The sequence below is a fragment of the Centropristis striata genome, chromosome 5 (assembly GCF_030273125.1).
Source record: "Centropristis striata isolate RG_2023a ecotype Rhode Island chromosome 5, C.striata_1.0, whole genome shotgun sequence".
Classification (NCBI taxonomy): Eukaryota; Metazoa; Chordata; class Actinopteri; order Perciformes; family Serranidae; genus Centropristis; species Centropristis striata.
Window position 1 is genome coordinate 42,393,595 of NC_081521.1, and position 4,468 is coordinate 42,398,062.

The window sequence follows — 4,468 nt, forward strand, 5'->3', positions numbered from 1 at the left end:
GGGTTAGGGTTAGGGGTTAGGGTTAGGTTTAAGTTTAGGGTTAGGTTTAGGGTTAGGGTTAGGTTTAGGTTTAGGGTTAGGGTTAGGGTTTAGGGTTAGGTTTAGGGTTAGGGTTAGGGTTAGGGTTAGGGTTAGGTTATAGGGATGAATACGTCCCTCGAGGGCCCCCTCAAGAATGTTTTTGCCAATAACTCCGGATAGGAATGTTCTGTCGTCATAGAACCAAGTTCCTTGGATTCCTTGGCCCCAGACCTTTCTAATGGCATTCATCTACCTGCACTGCTGATTTACTGTACATTCTTTACTGTATATATTTCTATAACATATTCATTCACTGTATATATCCTATAGTATATTCAATTCATATCTGTACTATATTTATACACTGGATAATATAGACTTAGGGTTAAAAAAAGGGTTTCGCAGCAGTATGAATTCTCTTTGACCACCGGACGGCACAACGTGCCGGCCGGTTAGGGTTAGGGTTAGGGTTAGGGTTAGGGTTAGGGTAGGGTTAGGGTTAGGGTTAGGGTTAGGGTTAGGGTTAGGGGGTTAGGGTTAGGGTTAGGGTTAGGGTTAGGGTTAGGGTTAGGGGTTAGGGTTAGGGTTAGGGTTAGGGTTAGGTTATAGGGATGAATACGTCCCTCGAGGGCCCCCTCAAGAATGTTTTTGCCAATAACTCCGGATAGGAATGTTCTGTCGTCATAGAACCAAGTTCCTTGGATTCCTTGGCCCCAGACCTTTCTAATGGCATTCATCTACCTGCACTGCTGATTTACTGTACATTCTTTACTGTATATATTTCTATAACATATTCATTCACTGTATATATCCTATAGTATATTCAATTCATATCTGTACTATATTTATACACTGGATAATATAGACTTAGGGTTAAAAAAAGGGTTTCGCAGCAGTATGAATTCTCTTTGACCACCGGACGGCACAACGTGCCGGCCGGTTAGGGTTAGGGTTAGGGTTAGGGTTAGGGTTAGGGTTAGGGTTAGGGTTAGGGTAGGGTTAGGGTTAGGGTTGGGGTTGGGGTTGGGGTTATGGGTTTCGGTTTGAAATAGGGTTAGGGTTAGGGTTAGGGTTAGGGTTAGGGTTAGGGTTAGGGTTAGGGTTAGGTTATAGGGATGAATACGTCCCTCGAGGGCCCCCTCAAGAATGTTTTTGCCAATAAGGGTTAGGGTTAGGGTTAGGGTTAGGGTTAGGGTTAGGGTTAGGGTTAGGGTTAGGGTTAGGGTTAGGTTATAGGGATAAATACGTCCTTTGAGGGGCCCCTCAAGAATGTTTTTGCCAATAACTCCGGATAGGAATGTCCTATCATCATAGAACCAAGTTCCTTGGATTCCTTGGCCCCAGACCTTTCCAATGGTGTGTCGTTTGACCCCGTGGAACCTTGGGAAATTTTTGAAATCTTAGTTTGAAACTTTAAAATGGCCATATCTCCGGAACGGTAAGTCGTAGAGACTTGAATTCAACTCTGGCGTGTTCAGCGACCCCAAATTAGGTCTGACGCGACCGATTTTCAAGTCTCTAGCACCTTCGGTTCCGAAGATATTGGCCAAAAACGGAATTCGGAAATTTCCGTTTTCTGAAAAATTCTAACTTTTGATAGGAAGGTCGTAGAGACACGTGAGTGGGCTCTACTTGACGGGTTAGGGTTAGGGTTAGGGGTTAGGGTTAGGTTTAAGTTTAGGGTTAGGTTTAGGGTTAGGGTTAGGTTTAGGTTTAGGGTTAGGGTTAGGGTTTAGGGTTAGGTTTAGGGTTAGGGTTAGGGTTAGGGTTAGGGTTAGGGTTAGGGTTAGGTTATAGGGATAAATACGTCCTTTGAGGGGCCCCTCAAGAATGTTTTTGCCAATAACTCCGGATAGGAATGTCCTATCATCATAGAACCAAGTTCCTTGGATTCCTTGGCCCCAGACCTTTCCAATGGTGTGTCGTTTGACCCCGTGGAACCTTGGGAAATTTTTGAAATCTTAGTTTGAAACTTTAAAATGGCCATATCTCCGGAACGGTAAGTCGTAGAGACTTGAATTCAACTCTGGCGTGTTCAGCGACCCCAAATTAGGTCTGACGCGACCGATTTTCAAGTCTCTAGCACCTTCGGTTCCGAAGATATTGGCCAAAAACGGAATTCGGAAATTTCCGTTTTCTGAAAAATTCTAACTTTTGATAGGAAGGTCGTAGAGACACGTGAGTGGGCTCTACTTGACGGGTTAGGGTTAGGGTTAGGGGTTAGGGTTAGGTTTAAGTTTAGGGTTAGGTTTAGGGTTAGGGTTAGGTTTAGGTTTAGGGTTAGGGTTAGGGTTTAGGGTTAGGTTTAGGGTTAGGGTTAGGGTTAGGGTTAGGGTTAGGTTATAGGGATGAATACGTCCCTCGAGGGCCCCCTCAAGAATGTTTTTGCCAATAACTCCGGATAGGAATGTTCTGTCGTCATAGAACCAAGTTCCTTGGATTCCTTGGCCCCAGACCTTTCTAATGGCATTCATCTACCTGCACTGCTGATTTACTGTACATTCTTTACTGTATATATTTCTATAACATATTCATTCACTGTATATATCCTATAGTATATTCAATTCATATCTGTACTATATTTATACACTGGATAATATAGACTTAGGGTTAAAAAAAGGGTTTCGCAGCAGTATGAATTCTCTTTGACCACCGGACGGCACAACGTGCCGGCCGGTTAGGGTTAGGGTTAGGGTTAGGGTTAGGGTTAGGGTAGGGTTAGGGTTAGGGTTAGGGTTAGGGTTAGGGTTAGGGGGTTAGGGTTAGGGTTAGGGTTAGGGTTAGGGTTAGGGTTAGGGGTTAGGGTTAGGGTTAGGGTTAGGGTTAGGTTATAGGGATGAATACGTCCCTCGAGGGCCCCCTCAAGAATGTTTTTGCCAATAACTCCGGATAGGAATGTTCTGTCGTCATAGAACCAAGTTCCTTGGATTCCTTGGCCCCAGACCTTTCTAATGGCATTCATCTACCTGCACTGCTGATTTACTGTACATTCTTTACTGTATATATTTCTATAACATATTCATTCACTGTATATATCCTATAGTATATTCAATTCATATCTGTACTATATTTATACACTGGATAATATAGACTTAGGGTTAAAAAAAGGGTTTCGCAGCAGTATGAATTCTCTTTGACCACCGGACGGCACAACGTGCCGGCCGGTTAGGGTTAGGGTTAGGGTTAGGGTTAGGGTTAGGGTTAGGGTAGGGTTAGGGTTAGGGTTGGGGTTGGGGTTGGGGTTATGGGTTTCGGTTTGAAATAGGGTTAGGGTTAGGGTTAGGGTTAGGGTTAGGGTTAGGGTTAGGGTTAGGTTATAGGGATGAATACGTCCCTCGAGGGCCCCCTCAAGAATGTTTTTGCCAATAAGGGTTAGGGTTAGGGTTAGGGTTAGGGTTAGGGTTAGGGTTAGGGTTAGGGTTAGGGTTAGGTTATAGGGATGAATACGTCCCTCGAGGGCCCCCTCAAGAATGTTTTTGCCAATAACTCCGGATAGGAATGTTCTGTCGTCATAGAACCAAGTTCCTTGGATTCCTTGGCCCCAGACCTTTCTAATGGCATTCATCTACCTGCACTGCTGATTTACTGTACATTCTTTACTGTATATATTTCTATAACATATTCATTCACTGTATATATCCTATAGTATATTCAATTCATATCTGTACTATATTTATACACTGGATAATATAGACTTAGGGTTAAAAAAAGGGTTTCGCAGCAGTATGAATTCTCTTTGACCACCGGACGGCACAACGTGCCGGCCGGTTAGGGTTAGGGTTAGGGTTAGGGTTAGGGTTAGGGTTAGGGTTAGGGTTAGGGTAGGGTTAGGGTTAGGGTTGGGGTTGGGGTTGGGGTTATGGGTTTCGGTTTGAAATAGGGTTAGGGTTAGGGTTAGGGTTAGGGTTAGGGTTAGGGTTAGGGTTAGGGTTAGGTTATAGGGATGAATACGTCCCTCGAGGGCCCCCTCAAGAATGTTTTTGCCAATAAGGGTTAGGGTTAGGGTTAGGGTTAGGGTTAGGGTTAGGGTTAGGGTTAGGGTTAGGGTTAGGTTATAGGGATAAATACGTCCTTTGAGGGGCCCCTCAAGAATGTTTTTGCCAATAACTCCGGATAGGAATGTCCTATCATCATAGAACCAAGTTCCTTGGATTCCTTGGCCCCAGACCTTTCCAATGGTGTGTCGTTTGACCCCGTGGAACCTTGGGAAATTTTTGAAATCTTAGTTTGAAACTTTAAAATGGCCATATCTCCGGAACGGTAAGTCGTAGAGACTTGAATTCAACTCTGGCGTGTTCAGCGACCCCAAATTAGGTCTGACGCGACCGATTTTCAAGTCTCTAGCACCTTCGGTTCCGAAGATATTGGCCAAAAACGGAATTCGGAAATTTCCGTTTTCTGAAAAATTCTAACTTTTGATAGGAAGGTCGTAGAGACACGTGAGTGG